Source organism: Megalopta genalis, chromosome 1 (genome assembly GCF_051020955.1).
Source record: "Megalopta genalis isolate 19385.01 chromosome 1, iyMegGena1_principal, whole genome shotgun sequence".
Taxonomy (NCBI): Eukaryota; Metazoa; Arthropoda; class Insecta; order Hymenoptera; family Halictidae; genus Megalopta; species Megalopta genalis.
Window position 1 is genome coordinate 13,176,618 of NC_135013.1, and position 21,629 is coordinate 13,198,246.

The following is a 21,629-nucleotide window of genomic DNA, read 5'->3' on the forward strand; positions in this document are numbered from 1 at the left end:
GGTCATCGTGTATTTCTGCAAAAATATATTCATCCGAAAACATTAATACGAGGAAACATTAAGTGTCCAAGTTGCGGAAAAATAGTACTAAAAGTAGCAAGGACTATGTAACAGTTTTAGTTATTATCCGAACTTCTATGTTACTTCGCTTAGCTTGTATTTTCTCGGGACTCTGCTGAAGCAGAAAGTAATGAAATGTGATATTATCGAATTCTTGAAGAGCTTCGAGGCAGCACAGAAAGGAGTGTCAATTAAATCTTTCTTCAAGGTTAAACTGCAGTTTTTTATGCATGTATGAAAAAATCAAAGAATTGAAGACGCAGACCCAAAATTTGTGTTTTACATGAGGATCCTCGGTCTCTTCGCGGCGATAACAATTGAAAGCTCTGCAATGGAATTCGCGATCGGCTGATCGAGCATCGATGACAGAAGCAGCGTCGCAAGCGTCTCGAAATTCTTCCGCGTTCAGGTAATTATGGTTCGGCCCGCCGCAAGCTGATCATCTAATGGAAAATGACGAAGGTGAAAAAGGAGGATCCTGGTGGTGCATGAAAATATAATTAAATCTTGTTCACGCGGTCTGCGGCCTCCGGTGTCCTCCGTCGCTGTTCGGTGTCGTCATATCCGGCTCCGACGCGGCCATCGTCGCCATCTTTGCCACTCGTCCGAGACCTGGAGAGACTGATCTAATTACGGCCAGTGAAATGGAATCAGTATGCTGAAAGGGAACGGCTGGGTAGCGCGATAGTGGCTGACCAACGCGTTGCAACGGTGTACAAGATAAGAGGATACGCGTGTTTTCCTTAAATTTTCTATCAGGACCTCGACTTTTTCTTGCCTACATCGGCGTTTATATTATATTCGATGACGGAACACGCCGTATTGTCTCGAAAGAGCACGACGCCGCAGGTAAATGCTCGCGGAGAGGGTAATTCGATTAACTCGGCGCACTTTGAACGAGAAACGCCCACGCTGGCACCTCCGCGATGCTGTTTAAAGCGCAATCGACGCTCCCCTTTGAGGACGTTTCATGTGTCTCCGGTTTCAAAGTAAATCTTGAATAAGAGACCCAAGCCCTGCACTCTGCCAGCCTTTCCCGATTCACGGCAGAGCGAGGATCGGCGTAGCGCGGAATTTGTCACGGATAAATAGGTAATCCTGCACCGTTCACTCTGGAACGGGCTGCGACGATCGCGCTTCGCGGTATTTGTGAATTCGTCCGACAAAAGCTGCTGTCAACCTTCGCCAATATTCTCGAACGAATGACGGAATTTAAGCATTTCTTTTTTTGTCTATTTATTGTCCCCGATTCTGGTCGCAACTGTTTTCATTCAATTGTGTGCAAGAAATTGCTCAATTGAGTTCTCCTGTTATTAATGTTCTCAAAAATCCTCCAGTACCTTGGTTTCTTGACTTCTTAACCCTTTCGCTACGGCAGCTCCATCCGTCGAAGTACCGTCACTGAACGGAAACCCGCTCCAGAAATATGCACAGTGCGCGTGGTTTCTGTATATATGTTGTTCTAAGTCTTAAATAATAACTGTGCCGAATAAAACAATCGTTGCTCCAATGTAACAAGTATATTTACATTTTTAATTTAAAAAGACTTGCAAAATTATAGGTAACATAGGTATTTATATAATTACAAAGCCTAACGATTAAATGTTTAATATAATTAATAACGAGACAAAAATTATTAAAATATAATAATATGTAAAAACTAATAATATAATTCTGTGTGATATATTTGAAAGCAAGGATCTATACAAAGGCCAACATCGCAATTTTTGCACTCGTACCGCGAATCCGTTCTTTTATCATTTTTGCTACAAATTACACATCTGCGTCTTCTGTATACACTTCATTTCGATGCCGCATATACAGGATGTCCCAAAAATGTCTCGCAATCCGGAAATGGTGGATTCCTTAGGTTATTTGAAGTAACTTTTTCCTTAGCGAAAATGCAAACCGCGGCTTCGTTTACGAGTTATTAATGAAAAACGCCAGGCCGCCGAGCCAATCAGCGGAACTGGGATTCGACCGCTCGACCGCTGGCGCCGTTGGCTCGGCCGGCTCGCGCCAGCTGAGCTGGGATTCGACCGCTGGACCGCTGGCGCCGTTGGCTCGGCCGGCTCGCGCCAGCTGAGCTGGGATTCGACCGCTGGACCGCTGGCGCCGTTGGCTCGGTCGCCTCGCGCGAACCGAACTCGCCTCTTATTGATCACTGTTTTTCGTTGATAACTCGTAAACGAAGCCGTGGTTTGCATTTTCGCTAAGGAAAAAGTTGCTTCAAATGATCTCAGGAACTCTCCATTTCCGGATTACGAGACATTTTTGAGACACCCTGTATGCGGCGCCCGTATCCACAGGTCGTCGAGTGGGATGCCGCATATATGCGGCGCTCGGCGCGAAAGGGTTAATGGATTCGTCGTCAATGCCAGAACATGATATTTCGTAATTCTTTTTACTCACTTACAGTTCTCATTTCTAATCGCAATTTTGTTATAAAGCAGGATACTTGCACTAATAACACTTTGAACAGTTATTTTGAAAGGTCCTATTCTATGTGTTTTAGTTTCTTAGTGCATCAATTACGAAATCGTGAAAAAAAGTATGAACAATTTTTGACACCCTTGTAATCCGCATCTTTAGGCACACCTTTTTATATAACATATTTTGTGTTTCGAGCGTGGCGTTATTTCGTGCAATTTTTGGACTCTGGCTCGATGGTCCAATGTGTCGAGTTGGTGCTAAATCGCTGGTTCAAGTTCACGCTCGTATTTTGAAATGGCCGTCAACTATGGCCTGCAGGAGCCGAGAAAGTGGCCGGCAAAAGCCTGTTCGGAAGTTCCGTGCTGAAGCGTGTCTGCCGTGCTTCTTGTGCGTCTCGTATCGCATCGTATCTGCATTTAATCTGTATCTGCCCAAGATCTTCTAGCTCATCTTGCACATCGACTACCAATCTCTACTCTTTGGAATTTTCAGTGCGATAGGAACTCCCACCAGCCAATACAGATATTGGTCAAAACACCGCCCAGCAGATTGTTGTAAAGAATGGAAAGTTTGGGGCCTCGGGTTTTTTCCAATTCCGCTGGTCTGCCTGGGGTCCATGTGTACGCCACATGTTCCAAGGGGTGGTCAGGAGAAACTCCAGGGGTCCGACCTGGAGTTTTCCTGTTTATGGTGAACATGAGCTTAATTGCCGAGACAGATTCTTGAGCTTAAAAAATACCTACAGAGTCCCGTCCGGCCATAAAAGAAACCTTACGTTTCTAAGCACTTAGAATTCGAAACATTTTGTGTATCCAGTTACATCTAAGAATTCTAAGAATATTTCCAGCGGCATTCTTCCGTTAACATTTCAAAGGCTTGCCCATCATCTTGGTCCTTTCTTCGTCCTTGTTAGCAGATCATGGATTTTCCTCGCCGCGATAAAGAGATTTCCAACAACTGAAAATCGATTTTCTCGATCAGCTTATAATCGCGATTTATCGTCAACGAGATCCGCCCGCGGCGCAAGTAATCGGACTGCATACACATTTATCGTCGTTTCCGATAATCAGGAATTGATAAAGATTATTCGTCGAATTCAACGATAAGCCGGCGATATTAAAGTAAACACTCGTTTTCGCGAACATTATTCGTTTGTTAGTCTCGGTTCGAACCAGAGCGAACGCTTTCAATCGCGAACGACTCTAGTGAATCGTGTGGATCGTGATCGTGATCGTGATCGTTTCTTAGGTGAACATTCCATCTGCGAAAAGCATCGATTATGGCGAGTCAAGCGATACCTATGTCAAATTATCCTAGGCAGACCAATCCTGCGACTGCAAATACTGTGACTGTCATCCAAATGCCACCAGCACAGAGCCCCTTCTTTAAATGTACACGAGGTACGGATCAATTTGTCTTTCTACAACTTAGAGCAGAATCGTAGACTTTAATCATTTGAACTCGAGCGATGACTCTGAGTCACCACTGGATTTGATACAACTCGAGAAGTGATTCTCGGTCTTGGTGACTCGAGCGGTGACGATGTTTACAGTAAATTCTCCCTAATTCGCGCTCAGATTGTCCACAAAAATGGACAATTTGGGAAGAGGAGATACGATTATTCGAGCCTTGCGGCTCGTTTTTTATAGTCGTTGACAATCGGTAACTATAAAGACTAGCTATAAGTCTAGATAGCATTATACAGGGTGTCCCAAAAATGTCTCGCAATCCGAGAATGGGAGGTTCCTGAGGTAATTTGAAATAAGTTTGTCCTTGGCGAAAATGTAATCCACGGCTTTGTTTACGAGTTATTAACGAAAAAGAGTGACCAATGAGAGGTGAGATATGCTGGCGCAAGGCGGCCGAGCCAATGAGCGGAACTGGGCTTCGCGCGCTCATTGGCTTGGCCGCCAAGCGCTAGGCGAGCTCGCCTCTCATTGGTCAGTGTTTTTCGTTAATAATTCGTAAACGAAGCCACGGGTTGCATTTTCGCCAAGGAAAAAGTTACTTCAAATGATCTCAGGAACTTCTCATTTCCGGTTTGCGAGACAGTTTTTGGACAGCCTGTAATAGAAGGCCCATAGAAGGCCTAATATAGAATTAGGGAGAATTTACTGTATCTGTGTTCGGTTTCTTTGGAACTCGAAGCATGATCTGGCGCTATCGCTTCATAAACTGCATTTGTAATCTCTTTGTGTACAATCTTATGATATATATTGATCGAATGATACGCTTTGAAATGGATCTAAAATCTTATCTCAAATTAATCGGTGATCATTCCAACTCGACAGTCGTGACAATAGGATATTATTCTCGAAGTTTTCGAGCCCTATAAGCATGGAATGTGGTAATGAAATTTAGTTCAAGTGAGGATGAGTTTGATATTTCGTTGTTGAAGAACGAAATTACGCTATGCAGATAGAAAGGACTTGACGATAGAAAGGAGACAGTGATGAAATAAGAGACGTAAAAAGGCGAGAAATTAAGGCAATAGAGAATGAATGCGGCGAAAGCTATTTTTGGGGGTTTAGAGATCTGTTCTATCAATTGTTATATTCTTTATAAATCAGTGAAGAAGCAGAGAAATGAATGGCCCCTTACTTATCAGCGGTATGTAAAAACTTTGGTTGACCAATAGAGAGGAGATTTTCGTCATCGAGTCTCGACATCGAGTTTCTACTTCGACCAGCAGTTTTAATGAAATCCGATTGAATTGGAAGCTACATGTTACGCTAATAGAAGTTAGGAAGGATTGCAATGTTTGCTCTCAACGGAATAAGCCTGGCGAAATACGCCAAACCACATATTTTTGCGATACTTGTCCCGACTAGCAGAGGATGCATCTTAGAAACTGTTTTATAAAATATCATACAAAGCAACGATACAGAGTTTAGTGTTCCACAAATTTCCTTCTTTGATGTATAAAAATGCATAAAATATTAAAATATAAAAGTATCATACGTTAATTCGTGTGTGAAATCATTTTAAGATAGCTGCAAGAAATTCACCAAATATGCGAAAAATTACCAAATGAAACTCGGATAATTACCTCGAAAAAACGTGCTAAACGAAGCTTACTTTCAACACGTTAATATTTTCGTTCTAGCTGCCAAGATTGCCACAGCCATCGTAATAGCAGGCATAGTGATCTTAAGCATCCTGAGAGTCTTCCTTCTGTAAAATGGAGAATATATTTCTACCGAGAATCGAGGAGATGGATAATCTACCGAATCTTGGAGTTTGTGTTCTACTATCACTAGACACAGTCGATTCATTTACTAAGCTCGTCGGCCTGCTGGAACCACGCGAAATCTCCCAACCAGCATAATCTCAAACTATTTATGACAAGAACAATACAAGTGTATAATAAGTGTATAATATAATGAGTCGCTCCAACCGAACCATCGAGCAAACTGTCAATCAATTTACCAAATTCATCGATCTCTCCGAACTATATATAGGGTATGTATTACTTTCTGCAGTCCGTCCAACGAGTCGAGAAATTAGAAGTAAGCGAGAAGTTAACGTGATCGTTGCAATTTAAGCGAAATTTTAGCTCTGGAATTTCATTTAGACATCTAAATTATTGTTGTTCTCATATTGAGAACAAATAATCCCTTATTCGGAAAAATAGCTTCTTATTTCCTTACATTTTTGCTTATCTAAAATTATATGCGCCAATCACATCCGGTTGCCCTATCTTCCCTCTCGCCTCGTTGATCGGACTATAGTACTCCTAACATAAACTATACAGGGTACGTATTACTTTCTGCAGACCGTCCAACGAGTCGAGAAATTGGAAGTAAGCGAGAAGTTAACGTGATCGTTGCAATTTAAGCGAAATTTTAGCTCTAGAATTTCATTTAGACATCTAAATTGTTGTTGTTCTCATATTGAGAACAAATAATCCCTTATTGGGAAAAATAGCTTCTTATTTCCTTACATTTTTGCTTATCTAAAATTATATGCGTCAATCACGTCCGGTTGCCCTATCTTCCCTCTCGCCTCGTTGATCGGACTATAGTACTCCTAACATAAACTATACAGGGTACGTATTACTTTCTGCAGACCGTCCAACGAGTCGAGAAATTGGAAGTAAGCGAGAAGTTAACGTGATCGTTGCAATTTAAGCGAAATTTTAGCTCTAGAATTTCATTTAGACATCTAAATTATTGTTGTTCTCATATTGAGAACAAATAATCCCTTATTCGGAAAAATAGCTTCTTATTTCCTTACATTTTTGCTTATCTAAAATTATATGCGTCAATCACGTCCGGTTGCCCTATCTTCCCTCTCGCCTCGTTGATCGGACTATAGTACTCCTAACATAAACTATACAGGGTACGTATTACTTTCTGCAGACCGTCCAACGAGTCGAGAAATTGGAAGTAAGCGAGAAGTTAACGTGATCGTTGCAATTTAAGCGAAATTTTAGCTCTAGAATTTCATTTAGACATCTAAATTGTTGTTGTTCTCATATTGAGAACAAATAATCCCTTATTGGGAAAAATAGCTTCTTATTTCCTTACATTTTTGCTTATCTAAAATTATATGCGTCAATCACGTCCGATTGCCCTATCTTCCCTCTCGCCTCGTTGATCGGACTATAGTACTCCTAACATAAAATTTCTGAGACGGGTTCACGACCGTCAACGATCGAACTGTTAATCAATTAACCGAATCCATGAACCTCTTCGACCAACAGCGGTAGGCAGAACGAGCGTAATCTCTAAGTACTCCGCGCGCATTCGGAAGTATTCCCAATCGGGTCCCGATGCGCTCCGGGCATTCGCTCAAGGCGGATCCGCTCAGACATCGGCGAGACGACGAGATCGGCGCGGTAAGGCGATACGAGGCGATACGAGGCGATGCGTGGCGAGGCGAGGCGAGGCCGTCGACTCTGTCGTCGCGACGCTGAGTAATTACGGCTCATACCGGAGGCGCGTCGACAGACGAAGCGGCGCGGTGTCGGCGTTGGCGTCGGCGTCGGCGTCGGTGTCGGCGTCGGTCCGTTCGCGCCGCCGATTGGAGCTTGGCTGTGTAAACGCGAGCGGAACGAGCCAGCCCGTGCGTGGCACGCGTGTGTGCGTTAACATAATGCATCGAGCAGACGTTGCTTTGATGTCAAGTATGAATTCCGAAGCTGCGAGCAGCTGCGGATACGAGCAAACATCCTCGGAGGGTCGCGGCAGCTGCCGGTTTCGTGCGCGGAGCCGGGTCGCGCGAGTACACGCTGAATTCCGGCGAGTGCGTCGCGACGCTCGGCGTCTCCGACCTCGTCCCGTCTCGTCCCGACGCGACGCGACGCCCTGAGAACCCTGGAATTGCGACGCGGGCGCTGCTCACGCGTGAACCAGCCCGCCCGCCACCCTCTCCGCTCGCCCAAGCGCCGAGGGTTGTCACTGTTCCCGTTACAAATACGCGGGAAACGAGGATCTCGAAGCATCGAGCGGAACTTGATTAACTGTGTCTCAAATTTACACGCATCAGCGATCGGCACCTTTTTCCGCGGCAAGACTCCGTTTCTCTATGACGAACCGTCAACCCCGAGGTTCGTCTATGCGCGTGGATATTGTAGGCAGACTCATTACGCGCGCACTAGTTACACGTTAATTTGTCGCTTCATTCGGATTAGATTTTGAACAGTTTTTGAGCACTTTTTTTAGAGGTTTTGAGAAGAACCGTTTATCCACGATCTTGAGAGAACTGTTAGAAAAACTGCCGGTAGATAAAGTGCTCAAAATCTGTGATGTCATAAGTGTCAGGAATTTTGGTGGTTTAACGACTGCACGAAATGGGACTATATTTTGTATTGTAATTAATTAAGTGAATGGTACAGAGAGAAGAAAATATAACTTCTTCAACGTTCGATTTATCTTGCTCTCTTTTGAAGTTCCTGATTTTATGAGTGTTAGAAGTTGTAGTAATTAAATAAAAAAAAAACGAATACAACTTTTGTACAATAAGTAATTTAATAAATGTTACGGAGAACAGAGTACGAGTTCCTCATCTTATACAATACACGGCTACCGGACGATGAATTCCCCTAAGTTCCTTTGCTAACATATCGATCGTACCGATCGTATTTCCAGAAGAAGAAGTGCCAACTACAGGGTTCAACAGCAGCTGTGTTTCTTGATACCGGTAAATCTATTTTTAAAAACAGGTTCTTAAATCAGTAGCACAGTGGCAAAATAATTACAAAGTCTCTGTTGAACCGTTTCCGTGATGTACCTTTGCTCGAATCGTTTCGAATCGGTCGGACGCATCCGGCAGAATTTGACCAAAGTGTTGACGCGATTTGTCGTTCGCGGCAAAAGCCGTTTGGCACGCGTTTCGCAGTTTGTTCTGCAAGATTCTGTCAGCGGCACGCTCGATTTATCCGGTGCAGCCGCGATGTTTATTATCGCGTCCGCGGAACAATCGCGGCACTCCGTTTCAATCTGATTCCCTCTCATATTTTCTGAGATTTTTCGGAATTTCATAAATCACAGGATCCCCGTTCCCCCCCTCGCCCGACTTCGTATTAATCGGACGCACGGCGGGAATAATAACGAAAATGGCAACTGCTCCATTTAATAAAACGGACACGGGCGCGCGAGCCCGCGTTTTTAGGGAAAACGCAATAACGCGTGTAACGAATAAAGCCCCGACTGATATACAAACTGGTAAATCGAGCTCGCGAATTAAAATGGATTGACCGGCCGCCATTTTTCATGATAATCGGGCTATGAAAATTTGTCGGGGCGGCGCGGCGGAGGGTGATCGCGTTCCAGTCCGGATATTTGAAGCAACAGCGCGCAAACATTTGCATTGTTTGCAATGCACGTCAGGAATTATATGTATTCTGAAAACAGTATTGTTGATTTAGCTTCATATTAAAAGCTCCGGGAGCAACGTCCGTAAACATTATGGTAGCAGAAAGGTACTAGCGAACGTCGATATAAAATCTGTAGTTTCTCTCGCGATCTAATAAATCCCTTACAATATAAATTTCAATATAATTCGTCGGTCCCGTAAATACCGGATCCTATAAGCGCGACGGACGCGTTCGCTACTGATATTATGTATTTAATCGGAACGATCCTTTGTGGTGGGTGGTCGTTTCCGCGCGCGCGCAAAAAAGAATGTAAATAGTCCAACAGAAGGCCGACCAATTTGGAGGTGCTTCGGTTTGCTGTTTTTTCCCCCCATCAAATGCGGCCTGAGTAGAGCAATCACGACTAGTTGCAACTCGAGATTCGTTAAAGCGGGAACATTGTTGCAACGGAGAGAATTGAACGGTGTAGCAATGTCTGTTCTATAACGACTTTAGTTTATTGTGAACGTATTCGGAAATAAAAGGCCTAACTAATTGGACAAACTCCGGACAAATTTTTGATGCCGTTTGTTAATAAGCGATTGACGCTGCAAATATTTCTACATTTAACTCACGATTGAAACATTCCTACAAAAAAAAAGTTTCAGACGGAAATAACGAGCTTAAAAGTGTACGAAAATTATAACAATTTCTTTTTCCAGAGTCCAAAATGTTGACAAATGGACCAATTTTTTCAGATGTTTGTAGTATGTGGACGACGTTGGAAATTTTTCTAGACGAAACTTAGTATTAACACTTCCACGACCGCGCTAGAAACCTAAAAAAATTTCATAAAATTAAAATATTTCATTCGATTAAACAAAAATTATGAAGCAAACTTATATGACATCAATCACTTCTTCAGCATTCGTACCTATTGCAAATCTTAATAAAATTAAGCAATCATCTTTAATTTTTCATTTATTATCAATTCGGTTGTCAATCGACTGAATTTAGAACGGAAAGATCTCCCCGTTCGGTAGGCTAAGTGTTATGACAATCTTATAAAACAATTTCGAACAGAAGTGGACAGTAGAACACTATAAAGAAAATCATCAAATCTCCGCGTTCATTTGAGAATCAAGTTACACAGTGGCAATGATCCGAACAAGTTGAACAATTTTGAAAATCATTAGTAACAGAATTAATAAGCTCCCTCCGCTTAACGCGATATTGAAACAATCTTATAACAAAATATCAAACAAACATGAATATTATAATTGTACGAAAAGATTGTTCCATTGTATACATATACACATTTGAGATCATAGCAAAATACCAATAGTCTAAACAAATTGAATAATTTTTAACAGCATCAGCAATGAAATCATGTTATCGCAAAATTTCGGCGCATATAACCGAACGGTAAAACAATTCCATGTATTGGGATTATGGAATGAAAATGAATATGATTCTAATTCTTTTCTTAAAAAGGACTTTATCTTATTCCTTTATTGAGAGAAGGTATATGGGCGAAAACGATCGAGCGACCAAACTCTACTGAGGGTCCGGCAAGAAGAAACGCTTCTTTTATACCCTTTTTGGGTTCGTCTTGTCCACCAATCAGAGACGTTTTATTTGTCGCGTTTCACATTGTATACGTGACGCTGGGACCCCCAAACAGTCAGGGTACGATGTATATCTAATGGTACCAGTGATGATGTATCGCGGTATCTACTATATACAGTTTACATCACCGTCGTTGCCCGCTGACGGAACCGGCGAAAATGTAAACCGATATCTTAGTATCTTAGTACTAAGTAAACTATAGATTAATTTTTGTTCGAGGCTAAAATTTCAACACCATGAATCAACTCCAATTGTCAAAATATGCACCGACACCGAAGACTCAAGTTACAAAACATCCGTCTCCGCTATTCGCGGTCGTGTTTCCCAGATAATAATCGGCCAGTCCCAAATTCCTGCGTCAGCCAGCAGCCGGCGCAAACAGTGTCCCAGAAAAGCGAGAATCCCAGAAAAATTCCACCAGAACGTTTGCTACGGTGCTCGCAAGAATATTTCGCGACGCGGGCGTCGTCAAGATTATTTAAAGTTCCCGAAGTGTCAGGATGATGGTGCCGTTCGCCCCGAGGGGGAGGGGGTGTGGGTAGTCGACTCGCAAATTGACTAAGTCCTGACTCGACTGGTGAAATACGGTTGTTCGGATGAGTGTGTACCAAGGTTGCGTACTCCCTGCTCCCCGGCCGCTTTTCCCGCCCCGCTTTCGGTGGTGAGGGGAGGGCGAGGTTGGCTGATTCACGACAGCCGAGGCAGCTGGGCGCGAAATACGATAAACTCTCTCACGAATCCGCCGCGAGTGACGACGTCGAAAAATATTTACTCCCCGAATGGCCGTCGGGCGTTCCACCTAAGCCTTTAGCATCTTCGCCTCCGCTCTTCCATCCCCCGGCTACCCCCGTGTTCGGCCCTGCTCGGCGAGGTTCGGCAAGAACTCGTTTATCCGCGGGCCAAAGGTATTTACATAAATCAGCCATGCAATCTCTTTTTATATTTCGCGAAAGCACGAATACACAGCTCTTGTAGCGACGTCACCCCCGCCCTGGTCCGGCCCCCAGCCGCACCGGCCCGAAAAGCATCCGAAACGCTCTCCCCCTCTCTCTTCCTCACCTCTCTCTCTCTCTCTCTCTCGCTCGCCGGGTGTGCTCCACGCTGGTGCGGTGTTTCCTGGCCTTTTTTGTTGGCATTCTTGCGAGATAAGCGGGTCACTGGGAAAATGCTTTCGTTTTTCTTTTTTCCCAGCCACACCCCTCTCTCCCTCTCTCTGCCGGTTGGATCCATCTCTTCTGTCTCCGGCGCTTCTCCTTCGTTTTCCTTTTTTATACTGCTGCGACTACTTCCTCCGCGCCAGGGTGAATACGAGATACGAGGCTGCTCGTGACCCAGCGCCGAGGCTTTATGCCCTCGCGCGAGTATTACGCCTTTTTTCGAAGCTTTATCCCCCCGTAAAATGGCCGGCCGAATGAATTCGCCGTTCAACGGATTCGCTGTTACGACCGCGTATAATAAATAGCCAGTTCCGCCCTTCCAAAGACCCTCTTTCCTTCCCAGGCCCGATACGGGCCCGACGCTTTTATGCCCGAGCAGAACGGCTTCCGACGACGCTGAATTTTTTAAGGGCCGACTTTTCGCGGGCTGTCTGTGCTAGCTGGACGGGTTTCTTTGGGATCTTTGGGTAATCGAATTTTTAACGCGCTGATCGTCGATCCGTAATCACAGGATCGAATCAGTGGCTTTTATTGAAAATGAAATAGGGACTGCGCGAATAAAGATGCGAAGATTTTGCGATGTTAATTGATCCCAAGTCGATGTATTGACATTGGAGATTTTGTCTTAGATTAGAATTTTGGTTAAGTGTTTGTTTCCACAAGTTTGGTTTCCACTTTCTGTATGGTTTATATATATATAAATTTTATATTATTATTATATTATTATTTTATATTATATATATTATATATTATATATAATATAATACAATATTATATATAATATAATATATATATTATATATTATATATTTTATATTATTATATTATTATTTATATTATATATATTTAAAATTATATATATAATTTCTTATTTGTAAAATCGATGAACCGAAAGGATTAGCAGTGTGAGGTCATTGTGTTAGTCACTAGGCTGTATCTTGGTTATCGGCCTCAGTAGATAATACTATCGCGTCTGATCATTGTAGAACATTACTACTTAATCCGTACAATGAAGCATATTTTTCTGTTATACTTTCTTCTCCGGGAATTATCTCTTTGCAAACCTGACAGCTGTGTTTCGATACTGACTTTTTAACTTGTTAAGGAAATTTTCAATGATAAATCCCTGATTAATGAAAGAGAAAGTATTTTTCTTCTCAGTTTTCCGGAACGTTATTCAACTGTTGAGTTTATTGCGTTATCGAGTACTCCGTAACATTTAAAATTATCTACAACAACAATTGATTAATCATTGATTAGTCCGTTGATGTAGTTAATCTAGAAGTTGCTACGTCGTCGTCGAAACGAAGTCCTTGAAACCGATTCGATCAGCCTGACAACCGAGTAACGGCACTAAAATGTTGCTCCCAACAAATATAAGAACGTTAACGATTGTTTAAAATTTTCATGGGGTGCCAGAAATATTTTGTGAAGCTTGCAAATAATTACCATAGGAACTTGTAAAGAGATTTAGGCATTGCCATATTAGATCGACAATCGGGATCGTACAAATTCTCAGGACAACGGTGAAAATATTCCGGTATTCGACAAATTTCTGCTACAAACGCACAAAGGCCGGTCTAGACATCGCTGTGAACAGTGGCAGAGCGATCACGGGCCAACCTCTATTTATTATATAATACTATAAAGCATTGTATAGCAATCGGCAGCGGTCAGCAAGTCCATCATGGAGCGACACAAAGAGACCCTCGACTGGTCCGGGCCAAACAGTGCCGACAAAGAGGCGTCGATAACAAAAAAAACTGCCCTGGCAATTCGACGCGAGCAACGGGCAAACGTTGATCGCAATTGGACGCGCGATCGCTCGTCAGAGTCGCCATCGTTCCGCGATCGTTTCGCGATCACGACCCGCCTCGCGAGAGTATTCGACTCGAATACGTTTGTCAGTTACGGCCGGTACTTTCGACTAATGAAATCGAGGTTGGCCTTTAATAGGATAAATGTCGAGCCGGCTTTGATGTCAGTCGAAGCGGACTCAGTTCCAAATATCGGCGACCGGTGAAATATTAATCAAGTCGCGACTAGTTCGCGATCTTCGAAAAATGTGATCTTTCGGATTTTCTACGAAAAAGTCGATGGCTCTTTTGGCCAGATAATTGCTTTATTTAAAAGTATATATATCGTGGAATGTGTCGCAATCGATTTGGTGTAACATCTTCAAAAATGACCAAGTAACAGATTTTTTGGTACAGGCTGTTTACTTGATGATTTTTCAAGTATTATTTTTTAAATGATACTCATAAAATGAAGAAAACTTAACAATTTCTTGGAGAAAGCATAGCATACCTCTAATTTCAATCAAGTTATTCTTTTTAAACAAGTCCACTATATGTTTTGGAAATATTTCTTGAAAATCATGTTCTACTTTTATGGTTAACTAGGCGCGTTTTAAAGGTTTGCTTCCGATGTTCTGTTGACGCCTATAGACAACTGACAATTTTTCCAAGAAATTATTCAAATAAACGCATGCAATAAGTAGACTGCGATTTCTGTGCATTTACGAGAAAACTTAGCAGAGCGAATGCAAAATAGAGGAACCATTTAAAGAATTTAGAACTACTATTGCATTGTTTTCGATTCGTTCCAATTAAGAAAAGAAATATGCGTGTACGTAGCTGCTCTATCTTACAATTAATAGAAACAACTTCTATTTTACATGAAAATCCGCAGTCTGGTAATATGTTTCAGTATATTTATACCATTTCGGTATGAAAATTTTCAGTAGCCGAAGGGTTAATAGAGCAAAGACACGCGTCGTCGCGGACCGCGTCCGATTATTCCGGAGCCGGCCTCTAATTAATTAAACGGAGCCCGTGAGAACGCGAATTGTTTCCTTCCACTCTTTCCCAGCGGCCTGGAGGAAATCGAGCGTGCCACCCCCAGTTCGCCAGCCCTCCTGGCGATTAATTGTACCCTCCGAGTTTCCTCCAGGACTTGTATCGTTAGCTGCGAATCCTTCCGGAAGCCTTTCTTGGCCCACGATAAATCCTCTGGTTCGAGAATGATGATCGCTGCGTAAGCTGCTCGAAAATGTTTTTAGCCGCCTTGCGTCAAGCTCTAGAAGAGAAAGGTTCTTCTCTTGTGGAAAGCTCGAAGATAATTTTATGCAGCCTCTCCGATGGTTACTGTAACGAGTGTTGTTGTTATGTAATGGAATCAATTACGAGGTAAATCGATGTTTAAGCGATCCGTTGGCTCCGCTATGGAGACATCCGTCATTTGTTCCGTAAATCCGAAGGCTCTGCGGCGGAGTCCAATGTTTTTAGCATGATAATACCGAAGATGCTATGTTTTTGTCGACGTTGGCAATTGTGATTTGTAGCGAAAACGTGCTTAGCGTGTGTACCATTACAATTGAAACATTTTTTGCCCATTTTTATACTTAGCAACATAAAATGAATAAAATCAAACGCTTTCACAAGGACGCGTAATCTTTTCCGCTCGAAATAAGACTTCCTTTATCTCGGGCGCTTTGCTCCAAAAATGTGCCGGAGTTGCTGGTAGTGATATTTTTCAGAAAAATGCTGTTCAACTTTATTTTAGAACGTCCGAAGAATATTTACTAATTTCTAATTTAATTTAATTATTAATCGAGCCGATTCCAGCGAAGATTAACAATAAAAAAATTCCGGCAAACTCGCGCAAAAGATATTCTTGTTTCAATAATTCCGTATCCAAACAGAATTCAACGGACGATTCGCGATGCTAATTTTATAATAAATCGCGTCAAAGAACACGAGAGATATATTTATTTAAGAATTGCGAAGAATATCGTTAATAGTAAATTTACCCATTTCGATGAGGATGCATTTGCTGCTTGGAAATTTCGGTCACAATTCACGATGTCGATGCACCGACCTCGCACAATGTTAAGTAGATACCATTACGATTAAAACATTTTTTGCCCATTTTTATACTTAGCAACATAAAATGAATAAAATCAAACGCTTTCGCGAGGACGCGTAATCTTTTCCGCTCGAAATAAGACTTGCTTTATCTCAGGCGCTTTGCTCCAAAAATGTGCCGGAGTTGCTGGTAGGTAGTACTCGAGAAACGCGTGGAGCGAGGGTTAAGCATTGGAGGGAACTACAAATAATAATTTGAGAATAGATAAACCCTGGGTCAAAAATGGATTTTGATGAAGGTGTTGTAACTTCGTAAAAGAAAATTGCAGAATGATCTACCTTGGCTCGTTTTATCGTATATTACCTCTACTTTTGCATACCTAAGTTGATTTTTGCATCTGCGATACGAGATGCATTAGAAGGCGGACGAAAATGTGAAAATAGGTTTTGTTCTTGGACATTTTACATATTTCCAATTCGATGACGTGTATAAAGTTAAAACAGTGTATTGCATAACCCAGGCACTATTAGCTTGGAAATTGATGTTTTCCCATTGCAACGACGTCTCAAAATTTGACGTACGACTTTTGTTGCGATTTTATTGCACTTTGAACGAAAAGCACGACGATAAAAATGAATCACGTGGCTCGTATAACTGCGCAGTTTCAGCGGCTTCTACGAAGTTCAGAAAATTGTTTCCGCATCTAAAACTAACATGGATTTATAAAATTAAATCTCTCGTTTGAAACAAGACCATAAAATTTGAGGCACGACTTTTTCTCCCAATTTTATCGCACTTCGAATGAAAAATATGTCATTAGCATCGAAATAAGATGCTGCATTTTCTCTTGCACACGATACATATTCAAACATTCTTACAGACCTGAAACAATTCTTCCGACGCTGAAATCATCGCGAACACAAAGATCAAAACCTCCTTGTCGCAACGCCGCCTCGATATTCGCCCTACGATTTTTCGTTCCGGGGTTACAGCATCTTAACCTCCGACCCCGCAAATCGAATCTCACCGCCGCAGATTGCGGTGAAAGGAACGCTCACGAGGAACAATCGGTTTGTCCAAAGAAAAGCGCAGCAGCCGTTAATAAAAAAAAAAGTTCGCCGCACAAAGACGCGAATGACTTGCCCGATTTCCGCGTTTTCACCGAGCGCGAATATTCCATCGACATTTTCGCTCGGCGGGGGAGAGTTTTGTTCTCCCGTTTCCGCCGTCGTCGTATTGATACTTCTTTTTGGTTCGTCGGCGCGGCGCGGCGCGAGGCAAAGGAGGTTCGAAAGTAGTTAGAGAGAAGCGGAAAGGCAGCCTCGCCTGGAAGAAGCCGGAAAACGGCAGTTGACAGGCCGATTTATAGCGACCGACAGGCTGAGTGGCGTGCACCTGCATTTCCCGGCCGCTGACCGTAATTTACATTTGAAATTGCATCGCGCGGGGGCGCGTTTTAAAATTTCAACAATACTCGCGCACGGCCGCCGACTTCATCAATGAATTTCGCCGTTAAATTTAAAACACCCGCTCGTTCCGTTAATTACGCATGCTAACGACTGTTGCCTCTCCCCCGCGACACCGAAATATAACGGCTCCCCTTTCCCTCTGTCCCGTAAACAGGCGTACAACCGCGAATAAAGCTTTACAAATTTCATTGGGAAATCGTATCAAAGGCAAGTCGGATATTGAGCCTTTCTACATGACCCCCTGTAATTCACCGGCTTCGAATAATTAATCTATTTAGAACGGTGAACCTCTAGCCAACTGTTTACGCGGAACTGATTTTTCTGAGCTTTGTGCGCCCTGCGTGCCGGCATTGTACGGCCAACCTTTCGCAGTCGAAATATATTTCGCAATCCACCGAAGCCCGATCGAATTAATTTGTTCAGTGTTTCGTGCCGCGCGGATGGAAACACCGCGCCCCGCGATCGCATTCGGTGCAGATACTCTTAACGTTTCGTTAGACAATCGCGGACACTCTGTTATGTTCACGGACTGCGAGAGCAGATTAGTTACGCGATTATCGAACATTTTGCTCGGTGAAATGGTCAATCTTTAGTTCGAGCTGTTATTAATGCCGTCTGCGATCGGCTTCATCGGGAATTATTTTACGAATACAATTTTAAAAGCAGACACGATGCTGCCAACGTAGCGAAAACATTGTTCTTGAATCAGGAGACGCATCGACAACACACTTTTCTGCGGAAGAGTTTGTTGATCGATGAAGCAGAACGGCAAAAAGAGGAAATTGTAAATGAGTACAATACGGAAGAGAATTATATCGATGTAGTTCTTTAGCCAATTTTCATTAATTCTTCTTTGACTACAATTTCAGAAGCAGACGCAGGACAATGAAACAAAATTGTTCGAGTCGAATCAAAGGACACATTAACGGCCATTTTTCGCGGAAGAACTCGTCGATCGTTGGAGAAGGACATGGATGGAATTAAAATGTAAATGTAAGTACAATATTATAGAATTATATCTATGCAAATTCTGGTCAATTTTCATTAATTCTTTTCTCAATGTGATTTAAGAGGAATCGTTGGAATTGAATCGAAAGAAACTTCGATATCAATTCTTCCCGGAAGAACTCGTCGATCAATGGAGAAGAAGCAGGATGAAATGAGAATGAAAATGTAAATGAAGTACAATATGAAAGAGAATTGTACCTGTGCAGTTCTTTAGACAGTCTTCACTTTTTGCCTCGGGAGTAAAAATCGTCCGAAGAATTGTGGAAGCAGGAAACCATTTGTGCGCGAATAAAATATAAATTCGTTCTACAGTCGGCAGGAAGAGCATGAAATAAATTCGATATAGTACAATATATTCAAGAAACTCTGCAGTGGAGATTAAAGCAACGGGAGAGATGCAATAAGAAGAACACTGCGAAGAACTTTTTGATCAAAGACGCGTCTTCGCCGATGCACTTCCGATTTCGAATGAGAAATCTAGGAAATACGAAAACATTTTCTAGGAAGAAAATAATTAAGTGAACGAAATGCACGTCTGGCGTGCGGATTAAAATGGCGATACATTCAAGAGGCGTTAACGAACGTCCCGGCAAACCGAATTGCAGATCCCTGGACGAGACGGGCTGTGGACCATTCCCGATTTCTGCAGGCGTTTCGGGAATCGCAGCGTTTCGAAATCGTCTTAAGTGTCCGATAAGCAGCTAGTTATTATCCGAGCCGGTTTGCACATCCGGTTGCCGAACCGTTGCAGCTGAGGGCCGATTGCACAAATCCGGATTATCCTTCGGCTGTGCGAATAATGCTGAAGATCGTTCCCGAGGCTGATGCCGTTCAGACGAAATTTATGCGAGCAGTTTCTCTGCTCATCTGCCTTGACAGTGCCCGGGGAACAATTGACGAAACCGAAAGTCCCTATTGCTATCGCTCTTCGACTTCTGATCCGCGTGGGCGATAATAAATCCGCCCTGTGATCGTATACCGTGGATTTTTTGTGTATTTGCAACAAAATTGGGAACCGTATCGTGACAAACTCGTTGTAAATATTATAAAAGTGCATTTGGAAATGTTTTGTTGTCAACGTTCGTCGATTCAAATAAACTTGAATTTTATTTTTCTCGTGGGGAATTACTAATAATAACGTAAACATTCTAACTGGCTCATTTGTGGAAAAAGTAATAGAGCAAGGAGTCGTGACAATGTAAGAGTACATTAATTTCAATTTAATAAAGTGGTCGAAGAAGCAAATAAATGTTTGGACGGTCGCAGTTTCCTGCAATTAATATTGTTACGTTTTACTTTGCACAATGTTCACAGTCCAATTATTGTTATTAACCACGCGTAAATACGGAACGAGACACGCTTTAATGCAAAGTCGGAACTTAAACAACCTGAAGGTAAATTCGGTGTGAATATAATATTCGCGTATCGACGACCCACGCCGGTAAACATCTGTTGAATTTAATTAATCGGAGGCGCTCAAGAATTTTATTGTCATCCTCAATTTCCATCGAACGGGAGCGTTTAATATTGACGTAATAATCGCGTGTACCTTGACAATTATTCTGGACTGATTAATGTAAATAACTCCGTCGATATCTGATACTTCGATGTCCAATTAAATGGCACAATTTTTTTTTTATAAATCTGTGCTTTCTCGAGATCTACAATGCTGGGCAAAGGTATTGGCTATACAAATACAATATACAGTATATTCTCCCCAATTGTTCCTCGGCTTGTAAACAATAATCGTATCTCCTCTTCCCAAATTGTCCATTTTTGTTTACAAGCTTAGGGATAATTGGAGAGAACTAAGTGTAATCGTATCTCTTCTTGCCAAATTGTCCACTTTTGTTTACAAGCTGAAGGACAATCGGGGAGCATTTACGGTATTGCCAGTGCAATTTTTGCAATATAAAAGTGCATAACAAATTAAGGACGCAGCAGCGTGGATCGTTTCCATCGTTGGCCCAGTTAATTGTTACGCGTTCTAGATCATCTCGGACGATTTTTCAACCGAGCTTTCTACCATGATTGCGACGAAACGAAATGAAGACACCGATCTCGGAGGGTCTTGGCGCGGACGACGCAGATTACCGTGAAAAATGGCCGCTCGAAATTGCTCGGTGTCTCCTTAATGCTTCTCACGCTAATTATCCCGCAGAGGGATTTTATTCTTTCATTGTCTTCGTCGTTCCGCGAGAGGGTGTCTTCGCGAACTAAGTTTCAACAGTGCTTCCGAATGATGCGCTAGTAGACTACGTCTATTGAACTTGCAAATGCTAGTTAGAAGATCGAGGATTTAGCTGAAACCTAATTTAGAAACCAATAGAGACCTGGATCTAATCCAGATCCTTCCTAGATCCATCACGGTTCAACGCTTTGCAGATTTATTAAACAATTTTCTCGGTGCTATGCAGCCTCTGAACGATTTTTTTTAGCCTTTTTCACTGTCTACCGAACTAATGGATGCCACCGGAGACTACGATCCTTGGAAATCTTATACCACTTTGGAAATTAGAATATTGAATATTTATAGCAGAGATACCTTGGATGCAATTGTTTCACATATAAAGTAAAAAATCAGTCATTCGATTGGTCTCTTTCGGAGATTTTTTCAATATTTCAAGTTGAAAGCTATCATTCGAAACATCACATTTTACTTAAAAGTTATTAGAACAATTATTACTTAGTTAAAGTGCCAGATGTTATCTTTATTGATTTGCGCAATAAATTGTTTTGCAAACGATTCGTCTTCGATTGAGCCGATTACAGTCATAAGGTATATAAATACCAGGTGATTTTGATATTGGAGGACCGGACAATCGTGGTTCATCAGTTCGATATCGAATAGTAATAATTATTTGCCGATACAAAAGTTTATTAAAAAATCTTCTCGACACTCTGCAACCCCTGAACGATTTTTTTAGCCTTTTTCACTGTCTACCGAACTACTGGATGCCACCAGAGACTACGACCCTTGGAAATCTTACCACTTTGGAAATTAGAATATCTTCTTTTTCAGTGTTGAACACGCAATTACGTTAACTTTTCTAGGACGGCAGCAGAGATACCTTGGATCCAATTGTTTCACCTATAAAGTAAAAAATCACAGTCATTCGATTGCTCTCTTTCGGAGACTTTTTCAATATTTCAAGTTAAAATCTAAACATTCGAAACATCACATTCTATTTAAGAGTTATATATATAT

The 21,629-nt window shown here is 42.1% G+C and overlaps 1 long non-coding RNA gene across 2 annotated transcripts; it reads left to right on the forward strand.

Annotated features, from left to right (window-relative positions):
- The first annotated feature begins 3,649 nt into the window (after nucleotides 1-3,649).
- On the forward strand, nucleotides 3,650-19,701 carry LOC117228826 (uncharacterized). 2 transcript variants are annotated; one of them, XR_004492382.2, is made up of 4 exons: nucleotides 3,650-3,893; nucleotides 5,600-5,955; nucleotides 18,283-18,406; nucleotides 18,485-19,701. It is a non-coding gene; the product is annotated as an uncharacterized LOC117228826 (long non-coding RNA). The 2 variants fall into 2 exon arrangements; XR_004492383.2 differs by lacking the exons at nucleotides 18,283-18,406; nucleotides 18,485-19,701 and adding an exon at nucleotides 7,199-8,488.
- The last annotated feature ends 1,928 nt before the right edge of the window (nucleotides 19,702-21,629 follow it).